Here is a 26,755-nt window from a genome sequence, read left to right as displayed (position 1 = left end):
ATGTGCGCATCGGCATTGGACATGTTTTATACAAGCACCCGATACACGCTAAATTAAGTGCAATTTATACAAGAAATCTGCATAAACCATGGACTCAACCGTGGGTTTTCAAAAGCACCTTTGTGAATTCGGGCCTATGGGTTTGATCTTGGGCCTGGTTTCTGTGATTAATTTCATTGATTACTGTGTATCACAGCCCCACAATCAATTGCTAAGTTTTATGGCCCAGGGGTGTGCATTCATTCTCAAAGAAAAGGTCAATTCCACCTCAGAAAAATGTTGATTTGAATCAATAGAAAAAAATCAGACAAGCACAATGCTGAAAATTTCATCGAAATCGGATGTAAAATAAGAAAGTTATGACATTTCAAAGTTTCGCTTATTTTTAACAAAATAGTCATATGAACGAGCCAGTTACATCCAAATGAGAGAGTCGATGATGTCACTCACTCACTATTTCTTTTGTTTTTTATTGTTTGAATTATACAATATTTCAATTTTTACGAATTTGACGATTAGGACCTCCTTGCCTGAGGCACAAAATGTTAAAATAATGGAATTCCACGTGTTCATGGAGGGATGAAACTTCATGTCACATGACAATGACGAGAAAATCAAATTATTTCATATTTCTTTTTATACAATAAAAAAGAAATAGTGAATGAGTGATGTCATCACTTCCCTCATTTACATACCGACCGAGATGTGCATATAACTGTTTTGTGAAATGAAGCAAAACTTTAGAATGTCATATCTTATTTTACATCCGGTTTTGATGAAATTTTCAGTGTTTTGCTTGTTGGATTTTTCTCCTTTTTTCAAATCAACTTTTTGTTGGGGTGGACTTGTCCTTTCATGTATTAGATTAAAAGATAATAATTGTAGTTTCTTATCATTGATGGCCCATCTACAAACTGGAGAGGATGTTTTCATATTCAAATAGAATGTGATCTACCTTCAGTAGTACAATCACATTTAAAATTCTGATATGTTTGTTTATGAAGCTGTATGTACCAAACATGTATTTTGTTTGAATTTTCCCAATCTTCTATTTTGATTTTTGTTTATATTCTACCTTCGTAACATGCTAATTGTTTGTATATAAGGGGGTCCCCTTTTAAACTTCATTGAAAGTTTGGAACTGTAGTGGAATAAGTGCAATATTATCTTCAGATTATACTATTTCAAATTTCACCAACATAACTTTGTTTATGTCATTTAAAAAAAAATGGACTGAGATGACAAGGTAATTCTGGCCAAGGAGATTATAAAAATGAATCAACTTTACAAACTGCTAAATGAAACACCACCCATGATTTTTCATCAATTTATTTTCTAGTTTTCTTCTGACAAATAATCTCACTATCCAATGGACTGGGACTTTTATTTTAAATAATAATAATAGTCAGTTCTTGTTAGGCCTAGTTCTTGTATGGCGCATAAGACATTGTGAATAATGTCTCTATGCGTTTCCAAAGGACTTGGATATTAGCATTTATTTTTTATACTAATTTTTCAGATTTATATCATTATCTTTAGATTTAAAACTGCAAAACACTTAATTGTTTAAATACAAATGTAGGTTTAAACACTTGGGTAGTCATTTGTTGAAGTCTGTTCAAAGTTAATTGGTGAAAGTAAACACAAATGGAATGCATATTTATTTAAGTTTTCTGATATTGGTGTAGATTATGTTTACCAATTTTCCCTCAACATTTTTATGAGGTTTGCAAAGCTCAAATATGGTTTTGAAACAGTATGAAAATGAAACTAAAAGTTCATGTTGGCCTTGGTAAACTTTGAGACTCAGTTGATATTTTTAGTTGTGAGCATGAAGTTTTGAAACACACATTTAAATCTTAATGAGTCAAATAATCTGATTTAAAGTGCAAGTAATTTTTTTCAGACCAGGCCTGGTCCATCACTCAAAATCTAGCAATAAGTTGTAGAACACGTTTTCACAAATGATTGCATCAACCACAATCAATTGTACGATCAGTTACTTAGCTTTGTGTAAATGAGACGAGGGGGATGTTTCACAAAGATTTAAGTATGATTTAGAGCCGCACTGAAATACCTGCCGAGTTGTTACGGTATGAAATGCTTGACCGCATGGGTCAGATCTTGTCATGAGGATGTGCACTACTGCATATCTATCATTAAGATCGCGCGTTGCATATCATGTATGCATAGGCATTTAAGTGCGACCTAAGTCATACTTAAATCTTTGTGAAACACCCCCCAGAACAGGCAAACTATGTATTCTATTAAAGTAGTCTTCCAAGTCAAATTTTCATCTAAATCAAAAAGGTTTCTATGCTCCAAAGAAATGAGATTTACTGATCGACAGATTCACATGTTTGTTCTTTGAATACATTAGGTAGTTCTTGCAACTGCAATGGGACAGATTCAAGAACACATTAAATCTATTGAAAATGACCATCAAATAACAGCTGGGAGGTCTTTGTCGAAAATTGGTGAACCGGAAGAGCAGTTTCGTCCTAAGTTTTGTTTGTCCAGACTCCAGGATTAAACTGCCGTTTTGATTCACCAATTATCAACAAAGACTTCTTGGTTATGCTTTGTCTTGAAGGGCATTTAACAATACATTTTCTGTGTCCTTGAATCCGCTAGCCGTCATGGAAGCGAGAACTCTTAATTATCATGTGCATCAGAAATAGTGATATGTTTACAAGTGAGCGGAGATGGTATGCTTTACTCCTGATTTCCCCCTTTCAATCTTGGTATGAAACTATTAAACAACCTTGAAGGTAAAACAATAAATACAGAGTACAAATGTCCAATTTTATTGAGTTAAGTTTTCCATTTAATCATTTTCATAATACTCTGTGTATACACAATTAGCATATGATGCCAATAGATCTGTTTAACAACATTTAAATGTTATACTTTCATACATAAGTTGTTCTTGACAACCTGAAAGCTTGACTAGCCTTGCTGTACATAGCACAAAGTAATGTACGTAAACTGGATTCCAAGTATTATCCTCTATTTATTACGACATGTTATATGACGGCCTTGTTACAAGGTACCCCAACATAGAATAATCCATAAATTTGAATCAAGTTATAACGGGTCTTTTAATAAGTTATTAAATACGATATACAAAATAAATATACAGACATGTAATGTGCCCCTACTTACAGTGTACAATATCAATACTATCACATCAAAGCACAGTGGAAATTGTCATTACTGTGTAGTTCACACACAAAAACGTTAGTAACAGCGGAAGAAGTACATGTAGTTGATTATTTTCATCTTTTTCAGTTAGAATCGTTAATATAGATTTATGGTGGGTTTTTCAGTCTTATTAGCACTTTTGATGAGCAACTGCATTTCTTGGATCAGATAAGAAACTTGATAAGGACAAATGAAGTTATTAATAAGGATATTTTGTTTCTATTTGCAATTACAATGACATACATGTAGACGAGCTTATAGCATGAACTAAAAAAAAAACCATGGCACAAAAATAAGTATCCCTTAACTATTAAACAGATTATATACATTTCGGGCCTTGGTGTTCTAGTTTAAGATAGATAAGATATCAATGTCTGGAACGTAATTTTAAGCAGTACTCCTAGACTTGTGTCATCTTTTAAAGACATACCGGTACATAATTTTAGATGAAATTTTAGCACTACTTTAGGCCTAAAGCCATCGTACTAAGATCTCTTGGATGTTGTAAATGTACAAAATTGATGTCTTCTCTTCAAGTTTCACTTATTCATAATGCACATGTAGCTTACTATTTGATCTTTCAAATCCTACTATATGATATGTATATATTTGCTTTACAAACATGATATTGCTCTTGGTTACTGAAAAAAATTCTGTTTAATTAATTTGAACAAAGTGCAAAACAAATTGATAAAAAATGATATAAAAATATAAAACAAACTGAATAAACATACAGTGGTATAAAGAGAACCCATACTTAAAAAGGAAACAAGTAATATTGCCATTCATCAGGACCAACATTCCAATATTTCGATGGATTTTATCATACGTAAGTAATAAAGCAGTCATTGATAAAAAGAAGCATTACTGATATGGTTAGCATACTGTTTAATTCATGTAATATCGATTGCCACCCATGTCTTGTGAATGGTGGTCTCCATCAATATGGTGGTCATTGGGAATGACAAAGTTATGTACAAACTTCTCACATATAATGTGATGTGTCAGTGTTAGATCAAAGAATTACAAACAATCCCCTGGTTAGATGAACTGTTACATATATTTGCACCATCTGAGAGTTATGAATATATTCCTAGTATCATTTATTCACATTCAGACTTTATACAACAACATTGTCATTTAAAAAGGCATCATTTTAAGAATTTTATAAAGTTCTAGTAAAACTTCACATGTGGTAGAAAATAATTTACCCCTCCTGTTATTATATTTTTAATTTTTTTCTTTTCTGGGAATTTATTTATATAATTCCTGAGTTATTGCATTGAATCTGCCATTTTCAGATTCATCATAAATCCTTACCTCATACTACCACTGTACAATAAAGTATGAGAGATGAGTGCCTACAATACATTGACATTTTAGGTTCGCACTTCTGGGATCCATTTCATAAAACATGTTGTAATAATAAATTTACAATTACAGTTTAAAAAGCTACTGATTTCTTTCATTATATTGACTTAAAGTAAACTTGTTATAGAAATTGTCAATTTTTCATTGTAGCAAGTCTTAAGGAATGGGATCCAGTCACTCATTTGTGTTATTGACGCATCAAGACATATACAGACGGTTACACTTCATAATTCCGAAGGTTCTTTATTCTGAAGGTTCGTAATTCCGAAACATGTAAATTGCCTATACCTCGATGTTCGTTAATCCAAAAACGTAAAAGGGTTCATTATTCCGAACATTTGTGGCGTTATTCCGAAGGTTTGATCATCCGAAAACAAAATAAGGTTCTATGTTCCAAAGATTCGTTTATCCAAAAACGAAATAAGGTTCTTTGTTCCGAAGGTTCATTAATCCGAAAACGAAATAAGGTTCTTTGTTCCGAAGGTTCATTAATCCGAAAACGAAATAAGGTTCGTTAATCATTTAGTTTTCGGACTAATGAACCTTCGGAATTACGAACCTCACTTTGTTTTCGGACTAACGAACCTTCGGAATTACGAACCTTCGGAAATACGAACCTTCGGAATAATGAATCTTTGGAATATCCGAACCTTTGGAATAACAAAGCTTCGAAATTAAGAATGTATGCGATACAGACTGTCCGGCAAACACACTCAATTCAGATCACTCAAAGAATGTTGTACAATTCTTGGAATGATTTGAAGACCTTTTCGAATGTTCTGAAATTATTTACCGATTTATACTATGACATGTTCAAATGAAATTTGATGAAATTGTCCTACAATTTTAATTGTGGCCACTCAAGCCTTTTTAAACAGTACTTTGACATTTCAGTTTGCATATCGCATAAACTTGATTTCAGTACGTGAAATTCCAGCTGATGTAAGTCTTAAGTACAGAATAACTTGCATGTTTTCCTGGTTTATTTTACTTCCTCATATATCGGAGCACACAAAACTTAAAGAGGTGGGCTTCAGACACAAATAAAAAATATATGACACATGTAAAAATGATAATTGCACCTTTGTTATAGTACACAGCTGGTGACATTAATCAAGTTAATTTTCTGAACAAAATACAGCCAATGTTTTAAATAAACATAAATAAGAATCTAACATAGGATATTTTGCCAGAGGGTCTACACAGACTAAAGATTGAAAAACTTCCTAGGGCCTAGAAAACCTTTGAACCTTTTGAATTTTCTAATTGGCCACATCATCATTATTTCATAGTTTGGAATGATACAATAAATTATGGATAGTAATAAAAGTCATATTAAGAGACACCCCTCCCACCTTCCCCATTATTTTCAAAGAGAAGTAGTGCTCTTGTGTGGAAAGAAGCAATCAAAGGTTAATGCCTCGATAAATGACACTACTTAAGCTTATGCAAGATTTGAACCAAGGACCTCATGATCAACATTGCAGGAACACAACCACTAGATAATCACGAAGATGTATACAGTACTGAGATGATTTGTTAATTTCATGATTATTATAGGTCAACCTCGTCAGGACTGCTTGAAGTTTCTGAATCACAAGCTTTCCCTGATTGGTCCAAGATTTCTTGATCTTTTTCGCTTTTTACGGACTGATCATCCTCTGAGCTGTCTTGACAATCTATGCTCTGGACGTCCAAAGAAGAATGTCCATGGCTAATCTCATTGGGACTAGGAACGGTATCTGAAACTAATAAGTTCCCTTGTTGGTTCAAGGTGTCTCCATCTGCTGAGTAGCCTTGATCTTCAATGCTTTGTTTATCCACTGATGAAGGTTCAAGGTTGGTTAATTTGAGATCATCCAAAGTATCTGATGCAGGTGAGTTCCGAAGGTGGTCCAAGTTATTATCTTGGTCCTGGTTAATGTGTTCATCAACTGAGTTGTCTTCTTCTTTGTTGTGGACATCCACCGAACAATGTCCAAGGTTTATCTCGTTAAGAACATTCACAGTATCTGACTTTGGAAGTGTTTCTTGGTGCATGTGGTTCAAGGTGTCTTTATCCTCACTCTGTTCACTGACAGAACTTTCTTGGATTTCTTTGCATTGTACATCAGCCAAAGTACACTCAATAGACTTAACAGAACATTCTATAGGATTTAAACTGGGGGAGTTTCCTTGATGGCCTTGATCCTCTTTGCAGTGGACATCCACAGAAGCCTGGTCCAATCTAATTTCCTCATCGAAACCTTCACTGTCACGGATGCTGCCCTCATCCAGATCATAGCCATATCCATTGTTTTCCAATCCTACGTCGCATCCACTGTCCTTACTGATCAACGACTTCTTGCTGATCCTCTTCATCTGATACTCTTTACCTTGGGTCTTGTCAATGTCCTGTGTGCCCTCTGGTTCTCCCCCATCCTTCTGTTGACAGATGCCTTTGGACTTTGCCCGACCCTTCTTCATGTACATGTCCCTTCGTCTTCTTCGCGCTGCTTGCCTCAGGTCTTCCTTCTGGCGTCTTAGATTGAAAGGGGACGGGGTGTAGTTGCCTTCCCTGAGGTAATCTCCGAAGTTTTCCCGGGATGTAGATCTCGTCGTCGTCGTGCTCGCATGTATGCGGTTTGCACGTGTTGCAGCAGTGGTGGCAACAGTAGCAGAAGCAACAGCAAGTTGCTGTGAAGCAGAATGTAAATAGACCCTGCAGGAATAAAAAAAAAATGTTTGGGAGATCGTTAATCCTTGAGGATTTTCGACTTAAATTAATCTATTTCATTAATCCAGGAGTACTGAATTTATCTACATAGTTATTATATGTCATTCTTGTTTAGTTGTTTTAGTGGCATTATAGAAAAGAAGGTCATAGTTTCGACGATCAAGATAAAAAGGCTATGTTATTGACTTTTCCATCCGTTTATTCACATTTGCATGCAAAATCTTGTGACAGAATTACCCACGTGATCAGTGGTCAGATCAGATGGGCAAATGCGATAATCAAAGAAATGCAAACAAAAGTGATTTCACAATAAGAGTTTCATAACAAAAGATGAGTATACTTTTGATAAACAATGAAGTATTTGAATGGACACAAATGCAGTTGAAGTCAAAACTTGGCATGCCAACACAATTCATTGGCTAAAATAGTAAATCCATACCTCTACAAAATATTTGTCATTATCATAACTTTTGCATTAAACGTAAGAATTTATCATTCTTTTGCCTGAAGTATATGTACATCTCAATTTTATTTTCTCCATTTCAAATTTTTATTTCAGCAATTTTTCATATCAAACCCTTGCCAAAATATATTTATCTCAATGCACATTTCTTCACCAACTCATGTTAACATTAAATTTTTGGATCATAATTGAAACCATATAGATCATTGACTAATAAGATGGTGAGACAAAGGAACAATTACTCAGCAAAAAATGAGCAAAAATTAGAGGAAATAGTAATTACTTTCTTCAACAAGACTTGCATATTTAAAGGGATGCTCCGGGCTGAAAATATATCTAAATAAATAGAGTGAAATTCACAGAGCAAAATGCGGAAAATTTCATTGAAATCGGATAACAAATGACGAAGTTATAAATTTTTATAGTTTAGCAATATTTTGTGAAAACAGTAAGTTATATGCACTTCGTCATGAATATTCACTTGGTAGGCTGATGATGTCACTTCCCCACTTTCCTTTTTCTTAAGTTATTACATGAAATCATAATAATTAGTTCCATTTTTTCATACATGTGTAAATGATGTGTCTCCATTATAATGAAATAAGTTTCAGCGATAAATAACTAATGCACTTAATCAGTTGCCAATCCAATTGTTTTAGTTCTTGGTAGAAAAAAATAATAAACCTGATTTTATAAAATTAAATACAAAAGAACAAGTGGGGATATGACATGATCATCAGCCCACCTAATGAATATTCATGAAGACATACGTAGAACGGTTTCACCGGAATTATGCATATCTTTAAACTTCAATAACTTCGTTATTTGTTATCCGATTTTTAACAAATTTGCAGCATTTTGTTTTGTGAATTTTTCTCTTTATATTGAGATATAAATATATCCAGCCTGGAGTATCCCTTTAATTCTGTCATTACCCCCCCCCCCAAAAAAAAAAAAATGTTTTGAGCAAAACTCATATTTCAAAAAAAAATCAATGATTATTGCATGCCAGTTGATGTTAAGCGCGGGATCATTTTTTGTTTATATACGATACGAAAATTGTAGTGGTAGCACAAATATTTCCGAAGATAGATTTTGTGAGCTTTGTTCAAGAGTGGACTCTTTCTTTCTTTTCTTTTATTATGGTTTATGAACAATTTTGATCCCAAAGAATGTTCCAGTATTTGTTCTATTCATGAAAATATACAGCACTGGCATACAGATGGATGGGAGCTCCCCCCCCCCCCCCCCCGAAGTTTCCATAGACCGTAAAACAAAAGAAAGGAATGCCGGATATATAAACTATAATGAGAGTTCGAGAAGGGGTTTTCCCCTTTGAAGTGGAGTCGCGGACATTATGCAATTACTATAACCGTTGATGCGCGTGAAAAACTATTGAACAATTCGAACTGAGGTTATTCATAGTTATTTATGTCACATTTAACATTTCATTAATAAATCAATCGCCCAAACGTGGAAACGTAATTATTACGTCATACTTTAAATAAAATACTTCAACAACGATTCGCGGTAATTGAGAGAGAGAGAGAGAGAGATAGACTGCAACAACCAAAAAGAAATGAAAGAGATAAAATGTTAGCAGAAAATTGGCTGATAACGAAAAAAAGAGCGTTTGCTGAAAATGAAGCCAAAAACTGGCGAGAGAGAGGGTAGAGGCCGGGGGTAGAGGGTTGAGAGAGAGCGAGATAATGGAAGAATGAGGAGGGAAAATTCCCATCCGTTCCTTTCCAAACAATAAAGAGTTTGTTTAACACATATTAATAGGTGGAATTAGACTGCATCTATGATTATGGTCTGAAATTACCAAACAGTGAATCATTCTTGCTGCTGTGACACGTACGGCACGCGTGATACGGGATGTAGATAAATCAACATAGCATTAGTCCAATTGCTGTTTAGTCCAGACATGCATGAGTGAATCTCAAACAGCGGATCTAAAATCAGTTGAGGGGAAAAGATTCCTCAATGGGAAATGGATTACACAATAATGAATAATCAATTACATTCGCTTCTCTTGCATTTCTGAAGACATGATTATTGTCAAACGCAGAGCGATTCTGTGAAGAATGACATTGGCATTCATGACTTGTGTTTGAATTTTCGATATTCATTTGTTTGTTCATCGCTTACTCAATATATTTATTAGGGGACTGGTCTAGCTTCATGCAAACTTTCATATTGCAAGTGGAAACGAATACAATTGTAAATTGATTCAAGATTTCTTTCTTCTCAATAATTTTTCACACGTTATACTATAACAACTTGGAAGGGAAGTTGTCCTTACAGCGTCGAATATGAATTTCAAATACCAATATCATAAATTAGTGCAGTGAATACTAATGGACCTATTCATGGTATTCGTATACTCGTCACAACCTGATATTTATTTATTTCTACTGAGTATAATCAGTCAATCGTAGCGTTCTGAGGCAATGACCTCAATAAATGTACAACTCGTAGTTATTGCATGATGAAGTCAAAGAATTATTGCCCTTGAATTTCGATCAAAGTATCAAACCAAGTAGTTCACGTAGAATAAAAGAAAATAAGGAGGTATAGCAATGTATAGTGAAACCATTGGACCAAACTGGAATGGAATGCAAGCTTTTTATGCGTATGTTAAAATACACGCTAAGAGAAATCATAGGAAAAAAATTAAGAGGCTGTAAGAGGAATTGCTTGAATAGATATAGGCCTACAGAGAAAGGGGTCAACTGGCACAAGAATGGGATCGAATAAAAGTGGAGAGAGAAGAATAAATGCAAACAGACAGTGAAAAGTCAATAAAGAGAAGACAAGAAGGAAAGTGGTCAACAACTCCGGTGAAGAAAGGAATATAGGCCTATATCGTGCGTACACTGTAAAAAACTGTGCATGGTGTTAAAACTGACACCAGTTGGTGTTAATAGAGGACCACATCGTGAGGTGTTAAAATTGCACCATTGAGATTGAACATAACACCAAAGAGTGCAATTGAACATAACACCAAAGAGTGCAATTGAACATAACACCAAAGAGTGCAAATAACAGCCAAAGGTGTTGTATAACATATATAGGTGTTAAACTAACACTGTCAATTTAACACCGGTGTAAATAACTGGTGTGGCCCTCTATGTACACCGGTTAACACCACAGTTTTTGCTTTTGCAAAGTCATGGGAATTGAAAAAAAAAATCATTATGGGGATAAATTTTCACATTATATTCTTGAGTTTGGGTCTCATCTATCATTATAAAAGTAAACAATTTGACATAATTTTTGTAATGCTCGCGGAAATCGGTATGCGCAGAAATGCTCGTTTTCACTGCTGACGCTATGTCAAGGAAAAACAGGCGAAAACAAACTGACCAAGCGGAACACTTCTCACACATTTCTCTTGCATTGAATTTAATTTCAGCCTCTTGAAATAAAACAGATACATTTAAATATTTTGTAACTACTTTGCCACCAAAATTAACATTTTAACCCTAGGTAAGCACGACCTTAACCTTTTTGTGCCAGATGGATCTGAGGACATAGCTGAATGTAAACGAAGCATTTTTTCAGACATCTCCAGCATTTTCACTAAGTTTTATCACATAAAGTGTGTTTACATTTCACATTCGTTTAATACTTGTTTCTCTACACTTTTCGAAGAATGACAATGATTAACAAAAAGAATCACAGCTCTGTGTAAAGCAGATATCATTACGATGGCCTCATGTGCGTGGGAAGGGGGGAGGCGCAGTGGCACTCTGATTTTTTTTTATTAAGATAACAAGTTAACAAGGAAAAATATATCCTGAAATCAATCTTCCTATAGCTAACGTCTTCATGATAACGTATAGGCCTACTTTATCCATTTAACAATTTCCAAGTTCTGCTCAAATCATTTTTCACGAACTTTTCATAAGTAAGTGGTGCTCACTCAAGCGGAAAAAGTTTTTCGACAGTCGTATCTTCATTCGCTTAAAGAGATCTGTACCATTGTTTGAATGTGCATGGAAAAAGCTTCAAGATATTAAAAAAATATAATTTTACAGGATTATTTCTAAGTGTAAACTGTTTTTGATACGCACTGTACCGCATTTTGAATATAATTTTCTTTTACATATTCATGTTCTTCTTATACAAGTCATAAAAAATCCCATTATTCACGATATATTGACATGGTCACAAAATAAAAACAACCACAACATAAGTTATTATATAATATCTTTTAAGATTTTAGATGAATGTAGGCCTACCTAATTTGTATGCGCTTGAAGAGACAAAGAATTTTCAAACATTCCTGGGATTCGGTAAACGTTTAAAGTGCACTGTAAAAACTCCGGGTGTTGATTTACCACCGACCCGGAATCTATATCATGTCCACACCAGAGAAGTATTGAAACAACACCAGTTTGGAATCAACCGATAATGTTTTAATACAAATTGGTGTCCTATAAACACATATCTGGTGTTATAGACCAAAACCAAACTGGTGTTGTTTAACACTTCTCTAGTCTCTGGGTGTGGACATTAATCCGGGCAGGTGGTAACTCAACACTGGATCGAGTTTTTGTAGTGTAACAAAAAAGAAATGACATTGAACTTATTTCGATTGTCATTACTTACTTTTACGGCTGGGCTACGTTTATCGAGAGATTCTGGGGAGAATTTATGCCGAATCTTTGCCCACCATTGCACCGTTCCATGTTTGTCGTAAATCGCTCGCTTCGACGGATCGCCCAGAATGCCATAAGCCTTCTCAACCTGCTTCAACTATAACAATAATAATTTTTAAAAATTACAAAAGAGAAAGATAAATAATATCAAACTGATAATTCAGTTTAAAGGTCAAGTCCACATCAGGAAAATGTTGATTCGAATCCAAAGAGAAAAATCAGACAAGCACAATGCTGAAAATTTCATCAAAATCGGATGTAAAATAAGAAAGTTATGACATTTCAAAGTTTCGCTTATTTTTAACAAAATAGTTATATGAACGAGCCAGTTACATGCAAATGAGCGAGTTGATGATGTCAATCACTCACTATTTCTTTTGTTTTTTATTGTTTGAATTATACAATATTTCCATTTTTACGAATTTGATGATAAGGACCTCCTTGCCTGAAGCACAAACTGTTAAAATAATGGAATTCCACGTGTTCAGGGAGGAATGAAACTTCATTTCACATGACAATGACGAGAAAATAAAAATATTTCATATTTCATATAATGAAATACAAAATAAATGGTGAGTGAGTGATGTCATCAGTTCCCTCATTTGCATACCGACCGAGATGTGCATATAACTGTTTTGTGAAATGAAGCGAAACTTTAAAATGTCATAACTTTCTTATTTTACATCCAATTTTGATGAAACTTTCAGTGTTATGCTTGTTGAATTTTTCTCTTTTTATTCAAATCAAGTTTTTGTTTGGGTGGACTTGTCCTTTAATTTTCATAGGTTGCATTGAGCACAATCATAATACAATATTTGAGTTTCTGCCGATGTAGGATTATGTGGGCAACTGAAGAGTGGATAAATGTTTCCCATAAAAATGTAGTACGTAGGTCCATGGACATTGGCAGTGCCAGGGTATTTTAGTATGCGAGAGAGGGACAAAGAAGAAGGTGACAGACAACCTGTATAAAAAAAAAATCTCACTTGAATTAGAGGGGTAATATTATAGAGTTACAAGACATAAGTACCTCCCTTTTTTTTCCACCTTATTCTTCTTTTCCCCTCCCCCCCATTTCTTCTTTTATTTTTTTTAAATTTTGTTCACCTGCTTGAAAAATTATAGGTGGCACTTCTTTTTTCCACCCCCTCTCTCCCCCCCCCCCCCCTCTCTCTCCCCCTCTCTCTCTCTAGTAGTGCCCTACCGGGAGCTTGGGTACTTTGGTAACACGATAGGAGATGCTGATTATATCTCTATTAATTTGTATTTTCATATTAGTTTTGAAGATATGGGTAATATACGGACCTGGGAATGATTTTTGAAGAGAGGTTGCTGGTTTGGAACAGAAAGGGGAAAAAGGTTTTCATTCCAAAATGAAGGTGATTTTGGTCAAAACTTTTACATTTCAGCATACCAACATGATTTCCAGTGGTGCTTTGTATGTTATGCGCAGCACCCCACAAAAATCTTGAGGCCATTGCTTCAGTACATCAATATCTCATCAATATAAATGCATATTTGGCATTGATTACTTATCATCCAATTCTTTATTCATACAATTTTCCGCTTTTCCCCCCTCCCACCCCTCTCCTCTCCTAGTGTGTTTTATTTCAAATCTACCCGTACAGGTTGATGTGAATTAAAAGAAAAAAAATCCAAGTATCGAATATAAAGTAAGAACTTGAGCCACAACGTTCATAGCTTGCGACATTTCATCAAGTATTGCACAATACAGAAGAGCGAGTCAATGACATCACACAATTATTATTTTTTGTAGTTTATTACTTTCAATATGAAATATGTTCCAAAATATGTGAAATATGTCACCTTTTATTGTAAGCATGAAGTAATGAAGTAAGAGCTTTATTCATTAAAAAATATACGAAAATTTAGGATTAATTTCATATGATAATATACAAAAGAAAGTGTATGGAGTCATCGACTATCATTTTCAAACCAGGTAATGTGCTTAAACGTTATAACTTTCCGATTTTATATCCAATATTGATGAAGTTTACCCGTTTTACTTATCTCATTTTTCGCGTTATCAACTTTCTATAGGGATGGATATGAAACCAACATACTTGCGATATCCGGTGTTACATCATGTACATAGAGCCCATTGGTCAAGCTATTGCCATCAGTGTAGGAAATCGGGAGGTCATTTTTTATAATCCGCGTAGATTTTAATTATTTCTCTATTTAATTTTTTTTCGTAAGGCTTATATTTGCTTTATATTAAAAACATCGAGGTCCTCCTCTGTCCAATGGCATCATGGATTAAAATAAGAAAGTTGACAAATTTTCACTCTGCTTGACGTGTGGAATTGTGAGAAGGCGAAGCTCTAGAGAAAATGATTTGATATTTTGAAAGAGGTTGTTAATTCTTTTATAGATTCGGCATTATGTCGTTTGATTTGAATATGCCAATTACCCCCCCCCCAAAAAAAAAAAAATAGTAATAATAATAAAATAAAATGAAATGAAATATATAAATAAAATAAGTCCCTCAACCAACCGAGTAATAAAATAGCATGAACTCCAATAGGAAAAGGGAAATCCTATGCCTTAATGACGAATAGTACAAGTTAGCAGAAATCATGACTCATCACAGTACCCCCCCCCTCGGCCCGCCAACAAATACGCGAATACATCTCTTTGAACAATTAAGAGTTTTAATAGTTTTCGTCATGTGAGAAATAGACCTTCCAATATAACTTTCCCATCAAAGACACGTGGTAATTCTTTTATATTTTTCCAAAACAAGCTAAAGTGGGTTGGAAATTACAGAAACTGTCATCCGACTCAGATTGTTTCCGGTAATCCGGTTCGAACATTCTCATTTTCAAGTTTCCGGTTGACCGGTATCACAATCATCTGATCAGGATCTTTACATCGTTTTAAGGTCTGTCAATAATGTGGCCATGCAAGTATAAAGAAAGACTGAATTTCTTTATTTGATCGGTTTTAGTTAATGATATCATCCCAAATCCTGGTCCTGGATTCTGACTGAATTCAGATTCGGTGCACGGGGCGTCCACATCCCCCCTCCCCCTTCCCCTAAATTGTTCCCAAGTGATTACGAAGATCGAAGAGGGGTTAGGTGGCCTAAAAAAGGAAGAGTTAAAAAGAGTTTGCTATATCGCGAAACTATATAAAATATTATGACACACCTATATTTATACTTCATTTGGTTCCCCCTCTCTCCATATACATTGGCGCCATGCATCCCTGATTAAAACAATGAATCTTGGCTAAAGTTTATTGTGGTAAGCCTCTCTCTTCCCAGGCCCCTATATGCAAGGCGGAGTGTGGGGGGGGGCTATTCTGCGCTTATATAAAAGAGCAACCACGCCCCACCCCCCACAACGCATTTATATTTCAAAAAATCCGTTTGGGTGTTTTTGTAAATGTTATCCCTATACAAAATATAATCCAGTGAATTATTGCAGAGAGAAAGAATAAATACGAAAGAAAGAAAGAAAGAAAGAAAGAAAGGAAGGAGGGAAGGAAGGAAAGAAAGGAAGGAAGGAAGGAAGGAAGGAAGTGAAAGAAAAAAAGAAAGGAAGAAGGAAAGAATAAAAGAAAGAAGGAAAGAAAGAAATAAATAAATAAAGAAAGAGTAGATAGCGAATCAGAATAGTAATATGTTGAAGAAAGTACTTTTTTCATTTTCGGATAAAAAAAAATAATGTGTTAAACATAATACACGCCGATGAATCAATCTATATTTCCATTATTATTTCGTGATATTAAGAAGTTCGTTCGTCCTTCAAAGTAAAGAAAAATGAAAGAAAATAAATGTCGACTAGACACTCATACTGATGATTATTGCCGGAGGCATTTCTCTGTCTGAGAGGGTATACTATACTTCAGCGCCGTTGCATCTTGCCATTGTATTGCTTTCATTGAAATTAATGAAACGATTTTGGGGTCCGGAAATATCATTTTGGAGATATACAATAGCGCCAAGCAAAGGGGAATTCCACCTAAATGGCCAATGAACGTTCTATGATGTAGGAACTATTAAAAGACAGTTTGTAATAAATGATTACGCTTTGCAAATACTTCAGAAGTTAGACCCCCCCCCCACAAAAAAAAGAGAGATCATTTTTTTTAAGTGTATATTTATTCATTTAGCATTAATGTATGTATTTTCACGTCAAAAGGAGTTAGAGTTATTTGACATCACCTCTCCACCCCAGCCGAAAGGTGGTACAAATAGGCCGAGTTATTCGAAAACAGCTCTCGCCCTTTACCCCCCCCCCCCCCCCCCCCTCATTCCATCTCTCCTATAACTATCTGGTTAAAAAATGTCTTTGTTTAAACTTCTTAATCCCACGAAAGATTTCAAAAGAACGATCTATTTCACACAAAAAATGATATCTTTGCGTGATTAAAGGGGGTTTGTGATTAGAATTATAAAAAACGAATTCGTAGAAAACCAGAACATACCTTTCTTTTAGATCCTGTCTTTCCTTCATTTACATCCTGTTTGTATTTCTTGTGAAGCTGAGAGAAGAAAATAAAAGAAATTATTAAGTATATAAAAAATCTATTTTTGTAAGACATAAAACAATTATAAAGTCATTATCAGCAAGTAGGTCATAAAATTATATGTCCTCATAAAAATATAATTTTGTCCAACATCAATTTGTATGCCATTGTTGCTTTCTATTGCTATTCAGCACGGATGTCACTTATAATAATTTTATTAATGGAATAGTATTATCATATTCGGTTTGCCAAGTTCGTTTAATAATCATGATTGTTATTCATCAAACCTGAAGCAAGAAAATAAAGGAAACTCTTAAGTATATAAAACATAGAATTCTATTTTTGTAAGGCATAATACATTTATACAGACATTATCAGCAAGTAGGTCATAATTATGTCCTAATAAAAAGATAATTTTGTCCAACATTTGTATGTCATTTGTTGCTTTCTATCGCTATTCAGCACGGATGTCGCTTATAATTTATTAATGGAATAGTATTATCATATTCGGTTTGCCAAATTCGTTTAATACGACTGTCATTCATCAAACCTGAAGCATACCAAATAAAAATATCCTTAATTCATTAGTTAGTTTAGTTAACTATCACATTCAATTTCGATACATGATTTAAATAAATCAGCATTTTCGACCTGAATGTTTCTTTGTATATATTTCGTTGTATTCAGTTTGCCCTTTTTTTTGCATAACCGCAGTGGCGTAATGAGCCAAAAATAATATTGAAGGGGCCTGATATGCCGTATCGGGCAAAAATTATAAAACGCTGCGAGAAACGAAGTTAGCGAGCAAAAATTTTGACATTTTTAATACAATAATCCAAGTTTGTGACAGATTTTGATATATAATATTCATTCTTTCATTTTCTCTTCTATTTTTTTTCTTGGTCTGGCTTAAATGCTTGTACGCCTCTGTATAAGCGACTTGAGGTTTCTACCTCCATCACATTGTTAAATTTTTAAAATTGTATTAATGATTTTATCTTTGGAAATAAAAGTTGAATTGATATTGATTTATTTAGCTATTGGGCAATGCCTAGTGTGTTTGTGCTGTGACACACAGCCTTACACAAAATATCATGATTGAGTAGCCACGTACAATATTCACACCAGTTAATCTTTATTTTGTTTGAGAATAAAAGAAAAGAAAGAAAACAACCATATACCAGTGATGAATTTTTAATAAAGAAGAAGTCCAAATCAAATTACTCATTCATCGCAGTAAGTCAATAAAATCTTTTTTTTTTACAAAACCGAATACATTCCGGAAAAGATTTCCTTTCGGCCTATAATTCATTTCTGAAAAACCGCACGAATCCTTAATCTAAGCATTAATACTCCAATTGTTTCCTTTAGTGCGATTTTGTGGCTTCTTCTTATCCTCGTTCACTTTTCGCAAATCCTTCATGGGGACCTTTCTTAACGCATTCCGCCAGAAATAAAGGAAAATGCGCGGGGAGTTAATGAGATCATAATTTTTTTTTATTTGCGAGTAATCTCTTATCAGTGACGTAGTAAGTGAGAACGTGCACGTATCAGAGATTTATCACGATCAATGATCACGGCAGTGGAGAATAATGGAAAGCAAGGACATCGACAATATATTTTCTAGAATGAATTGAATTAAGGTAAATGCTTGAAACGGTTATTCTGGTTCGAAAATTTGAAGGGGTACTATACTCCAGACTGAAATTCATAATAAATTGGTACAATAATATTTAACACGGCGTGCAACACTTGAAAACAAATTAGACAATTTCAGTTTTCATACTTACTCATGCAACAAATAAGTTAAATGGTATTTTACTTATTAACTATCGAGTCGTTCTTGTATTCATATATTCTTGGATAGAAAACAAGACCAATGATTGTAATTTCGTGTCATTAAACACAAACAAAATTAATACGCTTTTTCTTAACCTCATATTGATCCCAGAGTATATCCTTAACCCGATACTAACTATTTTTCAGACTGTCATTCTCAGTGGCGGATCCAGGGGGGGGGGGGCACAGCCGGCCCGTGCCCCCTCCCCCTTTTGAGAGGCACAATTAAAGTTTGTAATTTAATATTTGCCGTTAAAGCAGAAGTGTGCCCCCTCCCCCTTGGAAGTGAAGACCTTTTTTTTGCTTGCTTGTCAATTTTTTCCTCGAGAAAATGTGCCCCCTTTCGAAAAATCCTGGATCGACCCCTGGTCTTTCTTAACCCTATTTGCTGAGCCTAGATTGGTGATCGCGTTCCACCCTGTAAACGCCTTAACCCTGGACTGTCGCAAAACTCTTGAATATGGATGACTTTATCAATTAACTGCATTAATTTTCATAGCCTGATTGACTAAAATATGACTGATGATAAGTAATACATGTGTGAATTATAACTTCCATATGTTTTCAGTATTTATCAATTCATTTTTTATCTTACTGATTTTTTAAAATCACCTTTGCCTTGCAAAATTCACTGCTTTTTACCAGGGCCACCGTACTATTTACCGTGGCCCACTTTGGTGAAGCCGAAGTGGGCTAATGAAATTGGTGGGGCTAATCGGACCCACCCCCCCCCCTTAACCCCATTTCAGTGTGAAAAAAAAAACTATATATTACATCTTATTGTATAAACCTCACGATGACACACACGGAAAATGAAATCATGTGAACTTTTAAAATGCAAAAACTTCATTTTTCAGCTGATTATGAGGAAGAAAGAAAATATTATTTTCAAACAAAACAAAGAGTCAAAATCGGTAGAGTGACTGACAGTGGAGGGTAAATGCAATCAAATATAAATTTTTAATCCAAATGAATTACTGATGTCAAAGTCAAGCAACTTACCAATATGTATGCCCTTGCTATGTCATCTTGGCTTGCCTTCTGTGTTACGCCTAGCGACACGTACAAAGATACACTAAAAATAAAATAGAAATGAATATAATTATATTCATGACATTTCGGGAATAGAAACAATTAGAGCCGATGAAATTCGATATCAGCGTTATTATGTGATAAACGTCCATTCTACATACATGATAAACATAATTGCGATTTTCTTCGCTATAGTTTTAAATGTGCTGCTTGCACTCTATCCCCCCCCCCCGGCATGGGGAATCTAGCAACAATCGATGTCAGATGGGGTATTTTGAGATTGTTGAAACTAGTGATTATATAATTATAAGTATGTAAACTTGGAATTATTATACACCACTATGATTCCCCATTCGGTTTGGTGTTGGTCGGCAAGAATTGACAAGAATACAAGCAACGGAGAGTGAGGCAGTCGATGTTATATCTTGCAATTCTTGCATATCAATAAAATTGAAAGTTCCTACGCATAAACTTTAGTGTTGTATTTCCCTTTTCATTCAGACATATACAATTTACGTTTCTGTGGTGCGCCCTCGCCATCCCCCCCCCCCCCCGTTTCCTCTCTAACCATTAAAGGGGAATTTCACCCTCACAAAATTGTAATTGTAATAGCAGAAAAAAAACTAACAAGTAAATTAATACAGTTAGAAAGATTATTGAAGGTTTGAGAGAGATTTGACATTTTATTAGAATTTCATTTTTTTAATTTGTGACGTCATATGGGGGCAGCTTAACGTGTATCGTGAACAAAAGGTTTGTTGTAAAACAAGAAAAAAAATAAATGAAATGTCATTTTCTAAAAAAAATGTATCAACAGGCAAATCATTTCACACCTGCTCTTGAAACGAGAATCATGAACCAATATATTGAAATTACATAATTAAAGAGCATGTGGGGCAGCTGCTCGTGTAATTTATGACTTAACAAATAACAAAAAAATCAAATACCTTTCTTAACTTTAATGGATTTTCCTCACGCGTAAATTCAACGATATTTTTCATTATTTTTTGTCTTGTTTTACAACAAACCTGTTTTCGCGTTGAACTCCCACTTTAATCAGGCCCCAATGCGGGTGAAATACTCTTATCTAATCCAAACGACTTTCACTTTTCAAATCGGAAATGCTGGTGAAGGAAGTTCTTTAGTGTGATCGATTTATTTAACCGGAACAGAAGCCCTAACAAACAATCAACTCCCACCCTGGATCCAATAATGATAATCATGGTAATAATTGAACCAAGATGAGCTTTACACATTTCAAGCCTTAGTCAAGGACAAGCTGTTTATCTGTGTATCAACAAGCATCTGTAAATGATTTTCATGCACTTCTTAACAATAAAATATTTTTTGCTGTTTGGAGTGTTTTCTGATGCATTATTTTGATGTACCAATTATAAAAACGATGCTTTTCATCCATGTGTAACATGCATAAAAACACTTGTTTGCAGAGGCGTCGATTATGGGGGGGGGGGGCAGGGGGGTCGATCGCCCCACCAATGAAAATATTGGGGCAAACAAACATATCGTTTCGCCCCCCCCCCCCCCCCCCCCCAATAATTCCGCATGTGCTAAAAAAAATAAGATTGTACTGTTACACAGAAATCAGCAAGCGAGATTGAGATATATACAACTCGTTCTTCGTCTAAAATCGTGCTCAAAATGTTCACTTTTCAGATTGGAATATCAAAAAATTTCAGCTCGCGCTTCGCGCTCGCATCATTTCTGTAACAAAACCCATTCTTTCCATGATTAAATAGGTGCATATGGTCCCGTTTTCAGTTCTAAACCTCAAAAGAACTCCCACTTCGATTTGCAATAATCTTTTGTTGGAGATATATATCTTGTTCTTTATTAAAAACGTCCATTAAACTCAATTTTTTTCAGATCGAAATATTAAAATTTTCAGCATATATATATATATATATATACATATAGATATGTACATATAGGCATATGTGTGTGTGTGTGAGTTAGTTTGTTTTGTCTGATCGAGCGCCTTTGGAAAATTTATTCATGATTTTGCCCCCCCAATCTGAAAAATGGATCGACGCCCCTGCATGTTTGCTGTTTGGAGTGTTTTCTGATACATTATTTGATGTACCCGTTAGTAAAACGATGCTTTTCATCCATGCGTACTTCTTAACAATAAAATATTTTTTGCTGTTTGGAGTGTTTTCCGATACATTATTTTGATGTACCTATTATAAAAACAATGCTTTTCATCCTTGTGTAACATGCATAAAAACACGTGTTTGCTGTTTGGAGTGTTTTCTGATACACTATTTTGATGTACCCGTTATTAAAACGATGCTTTTCATACATGCGTAACATGCATTTCTTAATAACGAAATTTACTGTCTTGTTTCTGATACATCATTTTATTTAACCGATAAGTTTTTTTTTTTTAATCTTTAACATGTTTATATGCATAGTTGTCATAGAACTACCTGATAAAACACACTCTGGTAAAAAAAAAAATTACAATAGCTCGTTAAAAATGTATAATGAAGAATGGCTAGAACCTCCTTATATAGAGGTAATTCAATGTCCCGTTACCATAAATGTTCATCCACCTTAACAAGCATGTTGAGCATGAGACCAACAAGTTGAAATGAAAACACAAGTTGAAATAAAATAACAGGTAGAAATGAAAACACAAGATGAAATTAAAACACAGGTAGAAATTAAACACAAGTTGAAATTAAAACACAGGTAGAAATGAAAACAAGTTGAAAGGAAAACGCAAGTTGAAATGAAAACACGAGTTGAAATGAGAATGTTTGAAAATTCCAACAATATCGGATGGATGTATCATTTTTTTAAGTTATGTATTTTGAAGTTTCAATTTATAGTTTCACAAAATTTATTTAATTTTGCTCTACGAACAAGTGTATATAAAAATAACGAAATAGATAGAAAATAAGAAAAAAATTGTATATTTACGTAAACAATTATTTGGAGCACGAAGTGGAATTCTCCCGATAATCAAGTGCACCCATGCATGCATGTATAACGACATGAAATGATTTCTTTATTAATACTTTATCAAACATGACGAAAATATACATAAAACTATGGAGAATTTTTCATTTGCTCTCTTACACAACGCTAAAAAAAACTTTAAAAGAATGGATTTTAAGAACTCGTTCTTTGTAATTCAGGAATAATGAATCCAAATTCTAATGTTAGGTTTACTTTGTAGTAATATAGTAGTAGTAGTATAGTAGTAGTATAGTAGTAGTAGTATAGTAGTAGTAGTAGTAGTAGTAGTAGTACGGTCAGTAAAAACGCTGTTTAAGATTTTATACAACGCTGTTACTATACACAAGTCATGTAGCATAGTGGTATATTTGCCTTACATCGTGCTATCTGTCTTTAATAATATCTCTTTCAATATTTCATATTCTTATGCCTTGCTATCTCTCTGCATTTCTCTTTATTTATATTCCTCTATGCTATTTCAATCTTCTCCTCCTGCTCACATGTAAGCTCACATGTAGTCTTATTGAGACATTACAATCTCTCCAACAAGTACCAGTATTAATCCATCATAGTCATCCCAACAAGTCTCCATTTTGTTTACAAATAACCCCCTTGGTTATGTTATTCTTTACAATAGGCTCCCCAATTTCTTGTAAGCCTTTGTGCACAAAGTGCCCTCTTTGTTCCCCTACACCAATTGCCCACACTATGAACAAAGTACTTTAAGACATAAATATTGGTTACTGGTACTGATGAAGCTTTACCTAGAACCTACTAATGAGCCTTGACTAGACAAATTGCTTGAAACATGCATCCCAGCCTTCCTTAAACTTGACCAATGAAAAGTGTAGTTTTATTTAAATCACGCACTCCAGCAGACATCCCTGTCCAATTAGAAATGAGTTTAGTGAATATGTAATAAGGTATAAAAGATGACCCAAAACTAGTTTTCCTCACTTGGACACCCCCATCTGGACCCCTCACTTGGCGACCCCCCCCCCCCCCCTCTTATTACCCCTCCTTGATGCCCCTCTTTTGGACCCCGGTCTGCACCTTCGCCCATCATTGTCATCATCATCATCAAATATTCTCTATACTTTAACTAACTACAGGTACTAATATATCTGGAGCGTAGAAGTTCGTCACACGGACAGAATATTATTTTGTGCAACATGAAGTGGACTGCAACAAAGAAAAGTACATTTCAAGTAATTCAGATGGTTGGCAACTGGAAACCTTCTTTCCTATTGTAATATCATAAGTTGAAGGGAAGAGAGAGAGGGGGGGAGAGCAACTTGTAAACCTTCTTGCAAGCAAAGAATAGAGTCTTGAAAATGAATAAACGGAGCAATCTAATTCAAGGTATATAGAGAGGGAAAATAAATGTCAGTCAAAACCAATACCTAAAGCATCATACGCTCAATCAACTCATTCATTAATTCACTGAACACTGATGGAATCAGATATCACACTGTAAAAACGCTTATTTTAAACAACGTTGTTTATTATATGAACCTTACAGTAGTTGTTTAAGAGTTTAAACAATCATGTTTAATTTATTGAAGATTAGATATTGAAAATAAAACTTTGTTGTTTAAAAATTTAAACATTTGTTCAAACTGTTTAAACAATTAAGGTTCATATAGTAAACAGCGTTGTATAAAAATTTTAAACAGCGTTTTTACTGTGTAGTAGTAGTAGAAGTAGTAGTAGTAATACATTCTAAAAAAGGATTGGTCAAAATGACCAATCTGTTGGTTAATATGTGTCCGACCGATAAAATTGGTCAAAAGCAACCAAATTATTGGTTCAAATCGACCAAAATTTTGGTTGATATGACCAATTTTATCGGTCGGACACATATTAACCAACAGATTGGTCATTTTGACCAATCCTTTTTAAGAGTGTAGTAGTAGTAGTAGTAGTAGTAGTAGTAGTAGTAGTAGTAGTAGTAGAAATAGTAGCAGTGGTATATATTAACCTTGTTGTGGTATAGTACCATCTTGGTCATGTTCGTAGTCTTAATAGGCCTATATATAAACTTGACACGAAATAAACTCAAAACGAAATATAAGTGGTAGTATATGCTTGGAGTTCAATATTATCATTGTACCATTGTAAAACAATAAAAAAAGAATACAGGTTTTCAAATCGAACAATTACCTTGCCTTTGACGATCGAGGTCGGAACATATCTGTCACTTCACACTAACTTGAAGACACCCACTGGTTTCTAAGTGCTATCACTCAATGATGTACAGCGGATATGAGTATCCCCCAGCGCCTGGTCGGACTCAATGAGCATTATCTATTGAATAAGTCTTTTTCACAAAAGGATGGACCTATTGTATTCGATTTCTTTTGGAAGGTACAAGCATGCAAGCGTGCGCGTTCATGAATCCTCTCGACATGCCCTATATCCCGATGAATGAGGTTATCGTGTCTGTCTGTCGATACGCAGTACGGGCGCTGGTGTACAAGGCCCATTTTCTTTGATGAAAAGTATATAGGGCCAACCAAATAGGCTATTTAAATCAATGATCCGTAACTTTGATTTCGTCCTGTTTTTTCGTGTTTATTGTTTTTATTCGGGCAGGACACCAGTTGACGCGTATACGACTGCAGGACCAAGGGGGAAGGTGGGGGGGGGGGGGTCAGGGGCGCACGTACCCCATTATCACTGGCGGATCCAGGGGGGCACAGCGGCCCGTGCCCCCCCTTGGGAAGCAAATTTAAAATGTGTAATGTAAAAAATGTCATGAAAATAGAGGTGTGCCTCCTCAGTTTGAAAGTGAAGATCTTTTTTTTTTGCTTGTCAAATTTTCCCTCCGGAAAAATCCCCCCTCCCCTTTTGGAAAATCCTGGATCCCCTGCCCTTTTTTTAACCTCGTCGAAAAAAAGAAAAAAGGTAGAGGTTTGGGTCATCAATCTACTCTATCCTGTCGTATGTGTTTTCTATGAGATAAAATGACGTCAGCTTATGACCCTTATTGCGATGCCCTTGCAAGACACCTGTAACTCATATCGCATAACCAACCCGACTAAATTGACAGAAATGGTGTACATGTATTTGTATCTATATTGCATGAATTGAATTTATATTACCAGTCCATATTTTGATATGTACACGTTTGTTTATTTTGTTTTTGTTTGTTTAAGCAATGTTTGCTCACTGTTAAGTGGATCTGTTCTTCGATTGTTGTTTGTTTGTTTTTATATGTTCCTTGATTCATTATGTTTCATTTTATTTCAATTTTGTAGGGGGGGGGGTCCTGCTTATATATTTGTTCAAAGTACAATCATGAATTAACATATACTATAGCCCACTTGTGTTTTATCGGCAATTTTACATTACAAATTTTAATTGCGGCTCTCAAGGGGGGGGGGGGGCACGAGCCAGTGATCATTTCATTTTCAGGATTAACGAACCTTATTTCATTTTCGGACTAACGAGCCTTCGGAATAACGAACCTTATTTTGTTTTCGGACGAACGAACCTTCGAAATAACGAACCCTATGTTGTTTTAGGATTAACGATCCTTCGGAATAACGAACATTTGAAGATATGGGGCCTACCCATGAAGAGGATACAAAAATGCGAGCATGAAGCGTGAGATGAACATTTTATTTAGATTTTCAACACTATCATGAATTTCCTTTATGCATGACTCTCTGCTTCATACATTGTCTGAGAAAGTTGGCATATCTACTTCTGTTTTACGCCGAAATTAGGTTTGAATGTTTCAGAACAAAAATCAAAAGAAAAAAAAATGATTCACAAAAATCTAACGACTCGTGGTAATAGGACAATGGCAAGTGAGGGTAGATGAGTATTTGACTTGCATGTTATCGCAGAGGACGCTATTCAATCTAATTGTCTTTTGTTTGATTGATTTATGAGTACAAAGCATTTTTGAAAATAATTATTCAATATATGAAAAATTTGAGCCCTATATGCTTTAATTAAAATCTTCCATACATTGTT

At 34.7% G+C, this 26,755-nt stretch overlaps 1 pseudogene; it reads right to left on the bottom strand.

The window, feature by feature from the left end:
- Positions 1–5,352: 5,352 nt before the first annotated feature.
- LOC121413731 lies at positions 5,353–25,181 on the bottom strand (annotated as a pseudogene).
- Between the last annotated feature and the right edge of the window lie 1,574 nt (positions 25,182–26,755).

This window comes from Lytechinus variegatus, chromosome 4 (genome assembly GCF_018143015.1).
Source record: "Lytechinus variegatus isolate NC3 chromosome 4, Lvar_3.0, whole genome shotgun sequence".
NCBI lineage: Eukaryota > Metazoa > Echinodermata > Echinoidea > Temnopleuroida > Toxopneustidae > Lytechinus > Lytechinus variegatus.
This window is presented reverse-complemented; position numbering and strand designations above follow the sequence as displayed.